At 52.2% G+C, this 18,712-nt stretch overlaps 1 protein-coding gene across 1 annotated transcript in view; it reads left to right on the forward strand.

Annotated features, from left to right (window-relative positions):
* Positions 1-18,712, forward strand: part of Bcor (BCL6 corepressor) — a 118,018-nt gene that overhangs the window by 8,895 nt on the left and 90,411 nt on the right. The window lies entirely within an intron of this gene.

An 18,712-nucleotide genomic window follows, 5' to 3' on the forward strand; every position in this document is an offset into this window, starting at 1 on the left:
GTGTGTGTGTGTGTGTGTGTGTGTGTGTGTGTGTGTGTGTGTGTGTGGCCTCTGAGACAATGCTTCTAGCTCGGATCCGAAATGCCATTCCGAGGGTGTCCGCGAGTGCCCGCAAGACGGTCACGACGTGCTGGATCCACGCAGACCCGGCTGCGTGCACAATAAAAGCCTAGCAGGCGGCAGAGGGCCGTGCAGACCCACGGGTTTTCTTTTTAGAAACGGTGGTGCGAAGAGACTCGACAATAATAACACGCAGCAGGATGAAATCAGGGCGGGAAGAAGAAAATGCGTTTTTCGTTTGTAGGACTGAGCTGGTGGTGCTTAACCCATCCGATCCCCACCCCACCCCTAAGAGCTTTTTTTTTATGCCCACGTAGAGACAGGTGCGGGGCCCACTGCAGCTTGAGACCACCTATTCTTTATATTAATATCTTCCTTTCCTTGAGCATGGTTGTCCGTTACAGTGAGAGGGAACATTTTTAATGTCTATCCTTTTGTTTTATTGAAAATGATATCAGGACTGGTTGCATTGTCTTCCTCTGTGGCCAGGGGTCAAATAGAAGGGCAGGAGGACCTCCCCTATCAGTGGACTAGAGGAGGGACATAGGGGGAGAAGAGGGAGGGAGGGTGGGATTGGGAGGGAGCAAGGGAGGGGGCCACAGCCAGGATACAAAGTGAATATATTGTAATAAACGATAAAAGGGCAAAAAAAAAAAAAAAAAAAAAAAAAGGAAGAAAGTGATATCAGGCTAGCTGAAAAGGAGAAAAAACGTTGAGGTATTTGTTTGTTTTTTGTTTTTTGTTTTAACTTTTTGAAAGTGTGTATTTTTTCTTAGGATGTTTTCTTTCCACCTTGCCTTTTTTTTTAAAAAAAAATCACTTTTTTTTTAAAGTGATTTTTTTTTTAATCACTTTTGGATCTTGAGGCCTTGGAGGGAGAGGAGCGGAGGAAGGGTCCAGGCCTCTTGGGTTGCAAGTGAAGTGAGTAGAAATCAGTTAAAGGGCTGTTAGTAGAGGTGGGCAGCAGCCACAGTGAACTTGACTTTCTCAAAAGAGCCTGGCATCTGTGAGTCACCGTACTGTTTCTGGGAATCCCGCCTGATGGAGCCAGGGCCTTGGGTCAGGCCCCTTCGAGAGTTGGAGGGTCTTGACTGCCTCTGCTTCCTGCCTGCCCCCACACCTGGCCTCCTGGCCTCCCCAGCAGCCAGCTCTGCTGGGAGGAAGGCTGAGCCAGATGACTGGTCCAAAGCCCCCCCAGAGACTGCCTGGCTTTCTCCTCCCCTGTAATCATAACCAGATGCACTTAAACGCCTTTCATCAGAGGAAGCCCGGAGCCCTTTAACAGGCTGCAATGAAAACCTTGAGAGGGCCTATCAGCTTGCCTGGTGGTGGGGCCCCTGAGCCCATTTCTCAAGTAAGTCAGCCCGAGGTTGCCGGAGTCTAGACTTCTCCTCTTGTACCTCTGAGGCCGAGGAAGTACCCAATCAAGGCAGATGGGGTGCCAAGGTCGCTGCTAGGTGTGTGGCTACAGACCCCATAGGGGGGAAAAAAAAGGCATAGGAGGGAAGGAATGAGTGGCTTAAAAATAAGGTGGAGGTATTTAGAACAGTTCCCTGGGTACTCAGACTATCTCCCTATGCCACTGCTTCCTACTAAACACCCCAATTCTTCAAGGACAGCAACTGCTTTATTTATCTGTAGGCCCTGATAAAAGTAAGCCATTCAAATGTTTGGGCGATTTGACCTGTGGTGGAAAAGCTCTGGAGCAAGCTAAATCTAGACTTAACATAACAGCTCTGTCCCAAAGGTAATTTTTTTTCTCCTGGGACCTCGATTTCCTCATCTGTAAAACGGGCATGAGAATGCCTATGTTGACAAGGTCAGGTAAACATCAGATGAAGTAATTACGCAGAAAGTTCTAGGGAAGTCATAGTAAACTCTCAGCAAATATCCTGCCTTTGTTCTTTAAGAAGGAAAGGAAGGACTGGGACTGTGGGGGTGGGGCAGGGGTTATAGCCCCTCCCTGAGCCTAAAGCGGGTTAGTTTGGGGGTTTGAATTTGAAGAAAGAATTGCATTAGTAGCACTAGTAGCTAGTGCTTTGGTGCCCACTCATGAGGTTGGGGGAGGGGGGTTGCTGTTCTATACCTAGCACCAGCAAAAGAAAGGAGGAAAAAGAAGATAGGAAGAGGATTCTCTGCGGCGGGGGGGGGGGGGGGGGGGGGGGGGGGGGGGCAGGAGGAATTGCTTCCAAATGTGCAATCGCTGAGTATGGTGGTATCCGATGTAATCCCAGCACTAGACGCACTACCCTGGGTTATAGAGTGAGCTCCAATGTGAGACTTTATCCCCCACCCTCAAAGTGTGGATTAGAGCCAAAGGCAGGCAGCCCCAAAGCTGTGAGCAATTGGAGGGGGAGGGCTTGCCCTCTGCTTGTCTATCTCTGACAAGTCCATTCCCTAGCACTGGGCAGGGAAGGGCTGCCTGCTGCCTGCTTCTCTTTACTGTTGTTCTCAATTCTGGCTTGTTCCACAGCTTCCCGCTCCTGATAGCCTTCTCGACCCCATCCCCATCAGAGCCCTGTGAGTGCTTGACAGGAACCTCCTCATCCCTTTCTTTTGTAGTGATGGGGGGGGGCAGCTTGATGCAAGTTAGGCAAATGCTCTACTGAGCTCCATCCCCAGTTTGCTTGCTTGGCCCCACCCCATTTTCTTCTATGTGTACTGCCCTTCTACCTCATTCACTGGCAAGGGTCCATTAAGCCCAGAACTTGGGATTATGGCTAGTCTCACTAGCCAGTTGGAGGCTAGAATGACAGGTGGGCCTTTAGGTCACTGGGCATTTCTGTGTATTCTGAGGCTATGAACTGCAGCAAGGAGGGAAAGAGCTTAAGCTGGCTCCCCTGCCATCCCTGCTCATCTCAGAACCACAGAGACAGGCATCTTCATCCAACACAGGACAAGAGAAGTTTGGGGGAGAAGGAATAGGCAGAGAAGCCAAACCAGTAGTGGAAGTGCTTGCTCTCTGTCGCCTGCCTGGGCAGCCAGTGTAGGTCAGGAGGGGACAACAAGGTCTTTGCTGAAGCTCTTTCATGGGGAGAGGGAGTGTGCAATCCACTCTCAGGAAGACATAGGTCACTATCCCCTGGGGCGAGCTGAACTAGGAGGGCATATGTCTGGAATCAGGGTACTTGTGAGGCATGAGTGTGTGTGTGTGTTCTCACATGCGTGTGCACAGACACACATACAGTCTCTCTCCTTTGGTGGTGTGGTAATGGTTGTGTTAAGATAAGGTTTTACTGTGTTGTCCTGGCTGTCCTGGAACTCTGTGTAGATTGGGCTGGCCTCAAATTCACAGTGGTTCACCTGCCTCTGACTCCCAAGTGCTGAGATTAAAGGCGTGCACTGAACTTTGTGGTATTAAAAGTGGAGGATTTGCAACCTCACATCTCACACCCCCCCCCTTTTTAGATCTGTGCCTTCCTGATCTCTTTTACAGTGCTAGAGATGGCAACTGAGGCTTTGTCCATGCTAGGCAAGCACCCTATCCCTGAGCTACATGCCAGGAGCACGTCTTAAGATTGCATTCTTAGTGTGTGTGTGGACATATGGAAGACTGAGGACAGCTTTGGGCTGTGTTCTAAGGATTCATTGTCAGTTTTAAGGATCACACCTGGACCGGCAAGCTTGCATGGCCAGTGCTCTGATGTGCAGAGCTCTCTCACTGGCCCTATTGCTTTTTATAGTTTTATCTGCTGTGTGCGCATGTGTGCTCGGGCACACATACACAGGTCAGCGGACAACCTGCTGGGGGTTGGCTCTCTCCTACTATGGTCAAGACAATGAACTTTAGGTTAGGTGGCAGGCACCTTTTACCCTAATCTATCCCCCCTTACTGCACAGATTTAGCAAGGCACTGTGAAATGGAGCTCCCCACGACGTCAGTCGCAGGGAAGGTTCTGAACACAGAAGCAATTTAATTCTGCTCACAGATTTTGATGGAAAGACTAAAACAGCTGGGAGTCTGGAATCATATGAGGGCATCTTCACCTCCCCCTCCTGTCAAGCTATTGGCTGGGTCCTGAGCTACATCCCATAGCAAAAACTCAAGGCTCCCCTTGAGGCTGAGCTTCCTCATAGGATGGTGACCTAAGTGAATAGTAGGACCGAATCCCTGAGCAGAATCAGCAAATAAGGCTGAAAGCTGACCTGCCCTCAGAAGTCAATGCTATGTCATATTCACTAGTTAGTTGCCTTTTGGGGTCATAGCCCATGAAAATTCAAGGGGAAGGGACATAAACTGTACCCCTCAGGAAGAGTGACAAAGAACTTGTGACCATGGGGGAAAGGGGGATGTCACTGCAGGCACCCTTGAGAGCTAAGCTTAATTAGCAGTGGCTCTAAACAGAATAGTCTACGTTCTAATAGATACTTACACCCTCCAGAGGCCTCATAAATTATACGGGGGCAGGAGGAAGCAGGGAGTTAAAATTAGGCCAGGGTAAAAAGAAATACAGCTATAAGGCAAATATGGATTTTATGAAAAATAGAAAATATCAAAAGATAGCTCTCCCTGTGCGTCTGCCAAGCATGGGAAGGACCGAGGAAGAATTGAGTGTTAGGTCAGACAGCTTTTTGGCATCTCAGCATTGAAAGGGAACTAGGTAATGGATGAGACTGCCCATGTCTGCTGTTATCTTTCACCTGCCATTTGGGGTACAGTGTGCTGCAGTAGTCCTCCATTCTTCCAGGCAACACTGTCACCCCACACCTCAATATACTGTTATCTTTGTGGTACAAAGCTAGGATACAGCCAGCACATTTCCTAAGGTAAGCGGAGGAGAAAAAAAAAATAAGAAATTACTTGAATACTTTATGTTTGTGCCCCCAACTCTGGCGTGGTTTTAAATACTCAGCATGGATACTGTTATGACTGAAAGGGGTTGGGTACATCTCCAGGGCCCCAGGTTCCCATTATCCTTGTCTCTAACCCCTGAATGGAGAGTTTGACTTGTAATTTCATGCTAGGGGTTTCACAGGCAGCATAATTGTATTTGCCTCTGCCTTTGATCTGCTGTTTCATTGTGGCCCTGACTAGGAGACAGAGATAAAAATGTGGTGGAAAAACATGATTTTGTCTGGCTTTAGAATTTGTGGTTATTATTTTCTCTGGTTCTCTTAAGATGACACACCTTCCCTAAATCTGAAATCAAAATCATTTCCCCCTTTTGAAACATCCAGTAGTTTCTCTCAGCTGCTTTCTCCTTCCCTAGTGAAGGTGTCATTAAATTTTTTCATGTGTATGAGTCTTTTGCCTGCATATGTGTCTGTGTACCATGTGTGTGCCTAGTGCCTGCATAATCCATAAGAGGGGTGTTGGGGACCCTGGAACTGAAGAGGATTGTTGAGAGCAGACACATGGGTACTGGGAACTGAACCCGGGCCCTCTAGAAGGATAGCCAGTGCTCTTAACCACTGCGCCATCTCTCTCATCCTGATAAAGATAACGTTTTCAGTGAGGTTTTGAGGGTGTGCTTTGCTGATCTCATTTTAGATCACAGTGGAAGCTAAAGTCTGTGCTGAGTAGAAAAGCCTATGGTGAACTCTGACCTTCCTTGTCACCAGCGCTTGCCAGTATGTATCTGGTTTGCTACAGCGCCCTTAAGGTGACCAGGATCTGCCTGGGCTAGTTCTTATCTTGGAAACCAAAGAAACTCAGATTCAGCAGGAACCTTGTGTGTCAGAACTATGTAGTCCTTGGCACCAGCCCCTGAAGTAACTGGCTTTCCAGGCAGGGTCACCCTATCAGGTTGTATAGTTTGTGCACTGCACAGTGACCCACAGTCAAGGCAGAGTGAGGGCTGGGATTCAGGTGCCAGCCATAGCTTTTTCTAATTCTTACAAAGTTAGCAAATAGTGAGCAAAGGGAGAAACCCACTCTGTCTCTGATCAAAGGTGACACAAGCTGGGTGTGGTGGCCCACAGCCTGTAATCCCAGCGCTCAGGGAGGCAGAGGCAGGTGGATCTCTGTGAATTCGAGGACAGCCTGGTCTATAAAGCGAGTCCAGGACAGCCAAGGCTACACAGAGAAACCCTGTCTTGACAAAACAAAAAAGTGACATAAAGCTGCAGAGTAGACCAGCTTAAGGTTACAGGCCAAATCAGTGTTGGCCAGCTCCTTGGAGCAGTAGGTCCCTATGCTTGATCTTTGGTCATATCTCATCTGCAGGCTTCAGTGTTCTTAAGTCACTGGAAGCACTCTAGGCTGGGGGTGGAGGGAGAGTGGGAGAGGGCAAGGGTAGGTATATCACTTTACCTAAGTGAAAGTAAGGTGGGATGTTTTACTGATTTCAAATGTAACATTTTGGTTGAAACTTGCTTCTTTACCACCCACTTAATGTCAGGGAAATGATTTGCAATGAATCCAGAATTTTTCTATGCTGAGGATGGTACCCATTTTGTTGATTTTTTTGTTTTGTTTTGTTTTGGTGATTACATTTTCTTTTTTGGAACAGGGTCTCACCATATAGCTCTGGGTGCTGCCCTAGAACTCACTCTGTAGAACAGGCTGGCCTCAAACTCACAGAGATCTGCCTGTCTGCCTGCGTCTACCTCCTGAGTGCTGAGAGCAAAAGCACCACTTCGATTTAGAGGTTTAGTGCTGGTACTGGAGAGATAGCTTCATGGTTAAAAGCAATGGCTGCTAATCCAGAGAGCCCAAGTTTGCTTCTCAGCCCCTACATGGCAGCTCACAACCATGGGTTACTCTAGTACTAGGGGATTGAATGCCCTCTTCTGGCATCCTCAGGGACCAGGCATGCACATGGTGCATAGACATGCATACCCTTAAAACACCTGTACACATAAAATACATTAAAATAATTCCTTAGTTTATTGTGCTTCTGTGTGTGTGTGTGTGTGTGTGTATAGGCATGTGGGTTCAGGTGCTCACAGACCAGAAGAGGACCTCAGAACCCCATAGAATTGGAGTTGAACTGGCCAAAAATGAGTGCTGGAAAGCCACCTCCAGTCCTCTGCAAGAACAGCAACTTCTCTAAGGGCCAGATTATGTCTCTAGCCACCTCTTGTTAAATCACCCCCTACCCGTACCCCTACCTACATATCTTTGTCTTCCCCATTGTTCTAGCACTAAGTTTAGAGATGAGACTGATCTCAAACTTGTCAAGACCTTTCAGCCTCAGCCTCCTAAGTGTCACCGTGTCCCACATTACTTTTATATTTTCTTAAAACTTTTAGTCTTCATGAAACGGAGGGGGAGTTTTACTGATTTCAAATGTAATGTTTTGGTTGAAAATTGCTTCTTAACCACCCACTTAATGCCAGGGCCTTTGCAATGAATCCAGAATTTCTGTGTGTGTGTGTGTGTGTGTGTGTGTGTGTGTGTTTCCCTTAGTTTAAATAAACTTTTGTCCTTTTTCCTAAACAGCAGCCCTTCTGGAGTAATGACTATTCTCTGGAATTTTGGAACTATGCAGCTCTATATCTATCTATGCATTTATCTGTGTATTTTGTTTGTCTGAGTCAAGGTTTCTCTGTGTAGCTCTGGAACTCACTCTGTAGACCAGGCTGTCCTTGAACTCACAGAGATCTGCCTGCCTCTTCCTCCCAAGTGCTGGGATTAAAGGCGTGTGCCATCACCCCAATTACTCTTAGTAAATCCTTACCCACCTGATCTTACCCCAGCACTGATCTACACTTCTAGAAATAAAGGCGATTTTAAAAATAATTTAATGGATCCTTCCCCTAGGCCTTTGATTTACGTCGATTTCACATTCCTTTTATTTGTGTCTAGACATTTGCAATTCTGCCTTTCCACTGAGACCGTAAAGTGCTAGACGACCCAAGGTGTCTTTTTAAAAATTCACCTTTGCTCTTCTGTATTCCCCTAAGTCCTTAGCAAGTTTTCCTTCAACTCATTTTACACCTTAAAAAAAACAAAACAAAACAAAACAAAACAAAACAAAAAAACAAAAAACAAAACCCGGCCACATAAAGTTACATCCTTCTACAATCGAGGGCCCTTGTAAGCCTTGGCTACTTTCAAATCATCTCTTGTCCTGAGAGAGCGTGCCTTGGAAAGCCCTTGAATGCTGGGGACTGTGCTAGAGGCCTCCCCCTCCCTCGCAGCTGACTGGGCACACTGCAGTTGGGGACCAAGGACCAGGTTCCGGGTGTGTGCCCGGAGCTGCTAACGTGCTGGCCATGTCAGGGATCCGAGGACAAGAGGTGGTTTAGTCGGAATTAACACCCCCCCCCCAGCACCGGCGACTCGGGGAGGGAAGCTCGCGAGCAACGGTCTCCCCGAGGGTCTCCGCTCTTGGGTCGCGCGCGGGGAGAGGGTCCACGTGGGCCGCGGTGGGGAAGGGGTCTTCCAAAGGGAAGGCAGGCCGCCGGCTTCGCGGTCCCCAGCAGCTTGGGGGAAGGGGACGGCTGCGAGGAGGTCCCTTCCACCGAGCCTGTGGCTCTGCGGAGCCACCGCCGGGGGCAGCACGGCCCGCGCCTCCCGGTCAAGATGGCGGCGGGCGCGCGGCCACGCGGGCCCCCGGCGCCCGCCAGAGGTGGCCTCGCAGCCTCTTAGCCCGGCGCCGCCGCCGCGCGCTGTCCTCCTCAGGCGGGGAGCCGCGCCCCCGGCGGGAGCGACTCCGGGGGCTCAGTTCCTCCGACGGTCTCACTGTGTGCCTTCATACCAGAACACTTTCTTACACCCGGGCCGTGTGTCGCCCCTGTTCGTAGGAGGTAGGACCGGGCTCTCGGGACAAGGAGTGAAATCCAGGTTACGCTTGACTGAACGCTAGGAACAGCGCTTCTGATGAACGCTAGGACCAGCAGGAGACTGCCGGGTGGGAGTCTCAAACCCCGGGCATTTCCTCCAACCCTGGAGCACAGTCCCGCCGTAGTCTTTGCCACCAGACAGTACCCTTTGTAGGACAGAGCCCAGAGCTGTTGAAGTCATCAGAAATGTCTTGAGAAAATTTATAGTATTATCTAGTAAAAGCTACAGAGTAAGGCCTCCCTCCACCCCCGTTTGCTCTGATATCGCCGTGCTCGCTATGTAGGCTGCCTTCCTCCTAGGACACTAAGAAACCTCAGGCCTGAATTACTAGAAATGGCATTGATGAATGCGCTGTATTCTGAGTGGTCTCAGGCAAGGTTGAGAGGTCCGGGTCTCCACCCCCTTCAGTGAGGGACTGATACAGGTAGAATCTCAATGGGGAAAACCAGAAGTCCCCAGAAAAGCTTCCTTATTACCTTTTGGGAACTGTTGGCCGACATCTCCTACCATCTCAAGGTTTTGTCTAAAGTTTGCATGTTGCATTATCAGCTCTGGAGAGAGAGGCTGTGTATGAGGTTTGGGGGTTTGTTTTGCTGACACGAAGTCGGTCTGATTTGCACTGGTTTGTTATTCTGAAGGAAAATGCCCACCTCCCCAGCAGCCACACCGGTTATTCTTTCCTTCTTCAGCAGTTCCCCCCTTTAATTATACCTCTCTTTTGCCCCAGTTTAGGCAGCCCTCGGCTTTGTTCAAGTACAGCCATAAACCCAAGGCCAAGCCTAATCCTCTCTGTTCCTGACCTTCCCCTCAGTGGGCCTGGAGTCAGGCTGGCCTTCGGGGTCTCCTGCCCGATTAGAATCAGTGATGCTGCCAGTTGTATTCCAAGTGTGAGTTCTCCCTTTCATGCTTTTCAAACGTAGTTTTGCCAACAAAACAACAACAACAACAACAAAAATCAGTCAAACGAATAAATAATATACAAAAAGAGTTCCAAGTAGCCCAGGAACGCAAGGGTCTGGCCTCTGAGTTGGGTTCATCCTGCCATTGGAACTAACTATTGGATTTATTTATTTATTTATTTATTTATTTATTTATTTATTTATTTATTTATTTATTTAGGCTTTTTGACACAGAGTCTATGTGATTCTGGCTGCCCTGGAACTCTCTGTAGACCAGGCTGGCCTCAAATTCAGAGACCTATCTGCCTTTGCCTCCTGAGTGCTGGGCTCAACCATCTTATTTTTAAAGCTTCCACAGAGCCAAGACATTTGCAAGCTGCCCTTGCACCTACTACCTAACGCCTCTCCAGGAGCCTGGGGCTCCTCACCTGCACCACCACCCCTAGTCCTTTATCCAGCCCAGCCCCTCCCTGGAAGCGCTGTAACCTTAAACATCTAGACAGCCTGCCGGCCAAGCTGGTTTCGGTGACGACTCCCTGGAGACAGCAGCCTGGAGCAGCAGGCCCCATCTGCAGCGCAGCTGAACGAGTTAAGCTGCCCCAGGCGTGAGTGAGTGCTCGGCTGTGGGGCCTGGACCTGGGAGAACCCAGGCGGGAGCCCCGGGCAAGCCCGGCCTTAGGGGTCCCCAGTCCTTCTTTCACAAGTGCTCCTTGAGAGTCCCAGAAGAGCCTTGCTTAGCTAGGGTGGCCTCCTAAACCAGGCCCAGAGTGAAGACAGCAACAGGAGGTCAAGGCCCCCCCGGACCGTGCAAATGTCTAAGACCTGAATTATTTGAACCTTTGGCTCCAGTGCAGAGAAGGGGCCACAACGAAGACAAGCAGGCAGGCAGACAGGCAGGCAGGCAGGCAGGCAAGGGAGACTCGGTTCTCAGAGTAACCCCTAGGTGAGCTTAAGTTACTCCAGACTTCCCAGCCAGCACGCCCCCACAGCGAGGGGCTAGAACCAAGGGCCTCACGGGCCACTGCTGTTTCACTCCCACCCGACCCCGCCTGGGCCTCACAAAGGCCTTGTGGGGCCCAGGCGGACCAGAAGCGGCCACCACTCCCAGATCTTTAATTATGCTCCGAGACCCTACCCTTCCCCCACCCCATCGCCGTTTCCAGCCCTTTAATCAATTTCACGATATTAAATATTAATTTCCCGCCAGCCACGCTTTCTCGAAGGAGGGGGGGAAGGGACACGCAGGGCAAAGCCAAGAAAAGGATGGCTTTGCTGGGTGTGACCAGGGTAACTGGGTGTGGAGGACACACGGGCTTCTAAGTGACCGTGCCAGGAACTCAGGAGCTACTGTGTCTGCACCTGGGGAACTTGGAGAGTTATGAACCCCCCGTGGTGCATGTCTCCAGGAGGGGCAGCGAGGTGCGCAGAGTTTGGGTCTGGCGAGTGACCGCCTCCTGCTCTGCGGCCCCCTCCCCACCTCCAGCCGTGTGTCAGGCTCACACAGGCCTGCGGCGCGCTGCGATGATGGATCGCGCCTGGCGGGGGTGATTTGGTGTTGATCGCACATTATCACTGGCAGGTTGGACTGGTTGCTGATGGACGACTTCTAGCGGCGGCGGCAGCAGCAGCGTCTTCAGACACTGCGCGGGGATTCGCTCGCTTTTACAAGGGTCTTCCCTCCTACCGCCCCTCTCACCACCTACGTGGTGGCGAGAGTCTGGGAGAGAGTGGGGGTCTCTCCGTCCCCAAGGCCACCCACCTCGGAACAGGACCCAGTGTGGGCCGCAGGCCGGGAGAGGAGGGGAACTAAGACGTCTCTCCCACTTCCTCTCATTTCTCTTTCCCTTGCTGCCTGCCCACCTTCCGCTTCCCCATCGAAACACGAAAGGCCTAGGTCACTAGGCCGGTGATTTCCTCGCTGCCCAGCCCAGTCCGCGGGGGTTCAGGCTCCCTCTCCCTGCCGCCGCCGACCCTCTCAGGGCTCCCAGCGGCGGCGGCGCTGGGGTGAGCCTCTCCTTACTTCGTTTTCTAAAGTGCCTGCAGATACAAAAGCGGTTTCGTAATGCCTTCCGTCTGCGAGAGCCGGAGGACCTTGGCTGACCTTTCGGAAACTGATTGCAACTGCCTGTTAACAGCCCGTACTGACCGCACTGAGTCGAGCGGAGGACAATCATTTAAGTGACAGACGGCGAGGTGGCCCCGGCTCACTCGAGCGGCCTGGTTAAATCCGCCCCTCCCCCCCTAAGCTACTCCCCCAGCCCCGGGTGCACTGCGGGCCTTGGCCGGCGCTCCGGCGAGCGGGGAGGGCGCACCGTCAGCGTGTGTGAGTGTGTGTGTGTGTGCGTGCGTGTCTGCGATTATGGGCTGAAGGGTTAACCCTTTGCGGAGCGGCCAGGTCTCTTTGAAGCCGAGCGCTGCCGGCTTCATCTGCCATTTGCAAAAGAGGAATAAAGGGGCCGCCTTGTCCCACTATCCCTAATGGGTAAAACTGCACCCCGTTAGCGTGACCTGGGCACTGTCCCCGCTGCTGCCGAGGAAAGATCTCGACCCTCGGCTCTTCTGCCTTGGCGCTATGTAACCTCCCTGCGCTTTCCTCCTTTTCCACACAGAAACAAGGAACAGCACGGGGACAGCGCAAGGCTCCGAGGTTCGCGATGCAGTGGACGTGGGTGTTCCTGGTGTTTTCTGTTTTGGAAACTGGGAAAAGGGGAGGTGGGGGAGGGGAGGCTGGTGACAGGGCACCTCGGGTCTCTCTGTCTCTGTCTGTCTCTCTCTCTGGAGAGATCGCCAGCTGCTCTCCAACAGGCAGCGCCCTGAAATCTATTTAAAGAGAGGGAAAGGGGAGGAGAACAAAGGGGGAGGAGGGGGGCGGCGAGCGAGCAGGGAGGATCCGCCGCTCCGCGGGCACATCAAGCGCTCACATCTGTACACTCCGCGATCGATGGGGAGAATGGATAATATTTGTCAGCTGCAGACCTTTCTCTTCCCGGTTCCCAGGAAGGGAGGGGGCGAGGGAGGGGGGGAGGTGTAGGCAGACCAGGCGAGAGAGGCCGCGTCAAGGACAGCGCGTTTCCCGCTGCAGGCACACGGAAACCCAATGCCAAGAAAGCCGGGCAGATTTTTCTCTTATTATTATTATTAATTATTTTTTATTATTCCACCGCAGCGAGCGAGCGAGCGCTCCGCCGCGCCCCTCCCCCGCTCGCCTGCCGCCTCCCTTTGTTGATTCTCAGCTGCGAGCGCGGCGGGCCCGAGCCACGGTCGCCGCCGCGGAGCACGATCTGCTCTTGCGCCCTGGGTCGCAGCTGCGGCTCAGGAAGTCAGGGCTCCGCCCCCCGCCCCCGCCCCCCCACGGCGCGACACACACACACACACACACACACACACACACACACACATACACACACACACGCACGCACGCACGCGCGCGCCCGCGACCAACCACCAGGCCAGCCTAGCAGTACTTCGATGAGACGGCTTTGAGTGTCCCCAAAGCTCAGGCGCTGGCTGCCTGGACCTGAAGCGGTGGGCCGGGCACTGGCCTTCATCACTCCTTTCCCTGGCCGCTGTACTCCGATGCCGCCGCCATCCTCACACATGGTCTTCATTTAGCACACTAGCGGCTTGCTTCCTCTCTGCTCCTCTCCTCAGGGCTTTTCGGAGCGAGGAGGGAGGTTTAGAGGAAGTTAGAAACCTTGCGAGCCCACGGGGAAGGGGGAAAACCCTCATTCGCAGTCTGAGCTTCCGAGACAGAGGGGAGCGTCCCACGGGGGATGGGACAGAGCCTGGGGGTCCTCCTCGGATGGTGGGAAGGCTGAGTAAGAGGCGGCAGTCAGGAGAGCGATAGCAAATCTGCCCTTATTCGTCTTTTTTTTTTTTTTTGCCTGTTATGCCTAATATCGCTAACCTAGTTAGGTGGAGACAGGGGTGGGGTGCGGTGCGAGCCGAGCCGATGGGGCTGGCAGTCAAAGAATGAGACCTAAGATATGTCAGACTGACCCAACAGGAATCCCTGGCTCTAGCTCACTGAACCTTTGCCTGGTTGAAAGCCTGAAGCGGATGGCCCACCAATTGGCCTGGGTCCAAAAAGTGGGGGAGGGGACCCTGGGCAGAGATTGGGGTGTATTTGTATACCCATACCCTCTTGCCACACCAAGCCAGCCAGAGGTGGCGTCCCTGACTGCTCTGAAGTCCTAGGCAGGGCAGGAAGCTGGAGCGGCCGCCGGCTCGGCAGGCATCACTTGGCCTAGCCTATGGTTCGCTGGAACTCGCGAAGCACCAGCACGCTGAGTTGAGTTCTCAAGGCTCTGGCCTGGTCATCCTGAGCCGCTTGCCTCCTACACTGTCAGTTGGCCCCGCTCGATGTCTCTCTTCTCCCACCCTCAGCTTTTCCCTTCCTCGGCCGATCTTGAGAACTTCAAAATTGCAGTCAACCGCCTTTTCCGAAATTCAAAAAGAAGTTGTGTGTTTCCCCGGGGGCGGCAGCCTAAAGCTGCCCCCTCCCCCCCAGTTTTCCGGAACAAAGGCTGGCTCTCCCCTCCCCGCAGCACCTGGCGCCCCTGCAGGTTCGGAACACTCTCTTTAGGAAGCCGGTGGCCGGGGTGGGGTGGCTGGCTGGGTGGGTGGAGGCTTTCTTTCCTCTGTCTCTGCCACAAAAACCTCGCCGGGGAGCCCGAGAGGACACTCGCTGTTTGGGTGAGGTTTCCACCCAGGGTGGCTGTTTACCCTACGTCTGAAGCCGGAGCTCACTGGCCCACACTTCACTGCGCGGTGCAATCCGCGAGCTGCCAGGCCCTCGGGCACTTCGCCCGAGGCTTTCGCAGCACTGGGACCAGGGTGCATTCGGGAAAAGCGAGAGATCGCTTCCAATCCTGAATTTTTTTTTTTTTTTCAGTTCACAGACCCTCCTTCCCCCCCACCCCCACCCCGCCGCCGCCCCAACAATAGCCGGGATCGGGTAGTCTGTCAAAGGAGTTTAAGGGCGGAGAGAAGAGCTCCCAAGCAGTCCTTGGGTTCCCATCAGACGGCCTTCCCCCCCATCCCCCCATCGCCCGGTGACTTCTCAGACCCGGTGCCCCCTGGACTCCACTCGCTACTCAGAAGTGCTTCTTCTCCCTCTGGACAGCGCTCCGAAGCTCCACCTGCCTCCGCCACCCTACTAGCTAGACCCCCAAGTCTGGCGGAGAGAAGAGCTCCCAAGCACTCCTTGGGTTCCCATCAGACGGCCTACCCCCCATCCCCCCGCTCCAGCTCTTCCCTTCTCGGCAGTGCTGCGTGGCCTTAGACCCCGCTCCAGCTCTTCCCTTCTCCCCGGCCTGTGGCCGGCCCCAGGCGCCTTTGGCGCGGCCTGAAACTTGATCCCGTGTCGGAAGGACAGTATGTAAACACCAGGCGCGCTCCGTGAGCCCGCGGGAGGGGCCGTGGGAGGGCCGCCCGGGCAGCTCCGTGGCCCCGCGCCCCCACCCGTCTGCTCGCCCCGGGCATGATCGGCAGGGCTGCTGCCTCGCTCTCTGCCTTCTCTGTTGGCTCAGCTAATTGGAGCCGCCGCCACTGTGGCGGCCTCTTGTTGAAATTTCTAGATCGCAACCGTTCAGTCGTGGCTGCCTGCGGCTCCCTTCTCCTTCCCACAGCCGTTATCTCGGCCAGCAACTTGTTGGTGAAGGGGACAGTCCCTCCACTGACCCTGGCGTCAGCCTCTGCATTCACCTCAGCAGTTCCGGGAGTGTTTTTTTTTTTTTCTTTTTTTCTTTTTTTTTTTTTTTTTTGTGAGAGAAAGGGGGAAGGGGGAAGGGAGGGAGGGAGAGAGAGAAAGAGAGAGAGAGATAGAGATGTGAGGATTCCCGCCAGGATTCGAAGCTCCTGGTGCTAAATCAGGGGAACCTCCTGGCAGAAAGCCTTTATTCTCATGGCCTTCCACCAGGAAGTAGTGGCAGTACAGAGGGCCTCCAAGAACAACTCAGCTCGCTTCGGTTCCTAACAGGAAAACGTTACAAAAGGGTGGGGTGGTGAAGGCAGGAAAATAATTCCCTCTCTCTTACCCAGTCCCCTACCCTCCTCCACACCACAGTTTGGAACTTGGTATGCAAGTCCCTCCTGGCAGAGGCCTCCCACACTTTGGGTCTTGGCCACCCAAATGTCAAGCTGCTTGCACTCTGAGTTGAAGTACCAGGCAGATCTAGGGGAAAAATAATACTCTCTGGGTTCTGGAGGTGCAATTCCCCAAGGCTGGGTCAGCCTGTGGTACTTCCTCTGCTCCCAACCTCCTCTGGTTAGCCTCTTGTCCTAGTCACATGTTTGTACTGGAGGCAAACTATGTGTGCAGCCTGGAAACTGTAGTGGCCTCTAAAAGGCTCAGAGTTTGACCTTGTGGCAGAGTGGGACTAGAAAGCAGTTTGATAAACTCAGGGAGAGATTGCTGATGATGGCTCTCGGTTGCTTTCTAGCCAACGTGTCCGCACAACCATTGCTAGTGGATTTCACAGGCCCAAGGCCCAGTGTAAAAAATAGCAACCCTTAGCCAGGAAGTACATGCATGTACTCAGGCAACGTCCCAGGGGGCTGGGTGAGTGAACCACCATTAGGGGGATCTTCCACAGCCAGAGAACAACTGCTTTTCCTGCATGGGTTCTGAGAAGGGTGTCTGTTCCCACCCTGGGTTTGATGGTTCTCTGACAGCTGTTAGGGAACAAAGACTGGAGGCCATAGGAACATTGACTGTCATTTCCCAACCCCTCTCTGTTCTTCACTTCTAGCTTTTACCCAGATGATAACTATGAGCTTTTCCCGTGACATCTTCCCAATCTGTTTATACTAGAGCGCGATTTCTCACTCATTCCATCTTGGTTTGAACAATGAAAATGATTTCGCAGAATTAATGTTATTACTTTAGCAGGTCAAGTTCACTTAGGGTTTTTGTTTTTGATCTCAATTTTCCAGACCTTTCCAATCAGATAAATTTGTTGTCTCTTATTGTCAGGTTCTCTTCTATTTCTATAGCTGGGAGAAAAAGATTCCTGAAAAAAAAAATGTTTATTCTCCTTCACCTCTGCCTAATCAGTCTGTGAATGCCTCGCTCCTTTTTAGGAAAAGCATATTTCTATGTTTTGATAAGGAAGAGAATAATTGGTGTTTCTCTTCAGGCCTGAAAAGATAATTATGTATCCCGGGAGCTTGCTGTCTTCTGTCTGTTTAACAGATGATCTTGATTCTGACTCTGGAGCACAAGTGCTTTCTTGGTCCCCTCCCCTCTGTCACTCCCCTTCAACCTCCTAGCCACCAAGAGACCTGAAGGTGCTAGAGCTCAGAAGACCTGGCAACTTAGGCATTCCTGTTTGTTTCTTATCATACAAAGAATATCCTGAGCCCTTGGAATTCCTGCTTCATCTCCCTGAAAGCTTATGCCAAGAGCTCCTCCCTATGGGGCCAGTGGTGATGGATGTCTTGAGGCCTAGGAAAGGAGCCATCATGGTGGGAAACTGAGCGCCTGCCTACAAGACTCAGACCTGAATCAAAGGAAAGTACAGACAGCAACTGAAGGACTCTATGCACCTGGCTGGCAGCCTGCACGGAAACAACTCTGTCCCTCCTCCATCCATCCTCCAGCTAATAAAGCCCACACAGGCAGACCATTTAGTTGGCTTTGCTTTAGCTCAGCTTAGGAATGGTACCCTTAAGCATATCAGGAAGCTGAGATGCAGGCACAACTCCTCACTTCCCTTGGCGCCTGCTTGAGCTTGGCTGAACTTGCTGTTCCTGTCTTTTTAGAGGAGCTGGTTGCAGTCTTGAATCAGACTCGCACTGTGACACTTCCCTAGGGGTCCCTAGCTATTGATTTTTAATATCCGTATTCAATATTGTGTATTAAATATTGAATCCATGCATGAGAGGATGTGGTGCAAATCACCAGCCGTGCCTGTGACTTTAATAGTTGTTTTATTGCCCGGAAACCACAGTTGGATGCAAGGCATCCTGCAGCCAAAGCTGGTGTGTGTGTGCGTGTGTGTGTGTGTGTGTGTGTGTGTGTGTGTGTGCAGGGATGGGAGGCAGAGAGGAAGGCTGAGAAAAGCTGGGCCTCCTGACGCTGATTTGAGACCTCTGGACTAGCTCTTGCTGAAAGGATGGGGAGGCTTTTTACAATGTTTGCCTAAGGGCAGGAGAATGGGGCCCCACTCCTATGTTTCAATGGAAAGAGCTTGGACAGCTGTGTGAGATTCGGACAGAGGAAGAGGTGTGGAGCCATGTCCTTCCTTCCGGGACTTCCCTAACTGGATGTCTGTTCCTGGCCAGTAATCAGCCTTCTCCTCTACACACTCATCCCAGGACATGCACAGGGAACTATTGAGCAGGAAAGAGAACTTCAGCAGGAAGCCCTAGGCCTCCATCAGCTGAGCTCTGTAGCCTTTTAGTATCTATCCACTCATCTCTCTTAACCTCTGGGGCAGTTTTTCGCCTCTTCCACTGTGAGTAATGCTGTCTGCGCCGTCTCCCTTATAGCTGGACGGAACTGTTGGTGCTAAGGAGATAATATTCAGGGGAAAGGCTTTTGTCTACTGCTGTCCCCAGGTAGGTTTAGGGATTAGTGCTGGCTTTCCCTTTCTGTTTTTCCCATCCTGCAGGCTGTGACTCCTAGATGTCTTCCTTCTCAGACAGAAGCCCTTTCCTCTTTAAAGGCCTTGTCCTCCACTCTGCAGCGGCCTCCATTTGGCCACCCAGACTCCATGATACCCATCTTGTCCACAGTCAGGTTTTGAGAGGACAAAGCAGGGAGACAGGGAGGGCTAAAACATGTGTGGGCACAGGGAGTGTGTATGTGCAAAGCCAACAGCAGTGGGAAAGCCCTTGGCTTCATTTGAGGGAGGAGAGGCTGTTTTGCAGCATTTAGTGCGGCACAGCTGGTGGTAGGAGAGGAGCCTAGGCTGCTACGCATGGATTTGCCAGATAGCCTTGGTACCTATCCCGGGTCTTTTCTCCCATTGCGTTTCACTGCTAGAGGTTGAGGGAATCCCGGCTTGGTTCTTAATTG

This window comes from Psammomys obesus, unplaced genomic scaffold (genome assembly GCF_907164565.1).
Source record: "Psammomys obesus unplaced genomic scaffold, mPsaObe1.curated_primary_1811, whole genome shotgun sequence".
Classification (NCBI taxonomy): Eukaryota; Metazoa; Chordata; class Mammalia; order Rodentia; family Muridae; genus Psammomys; species Psammomys obesus.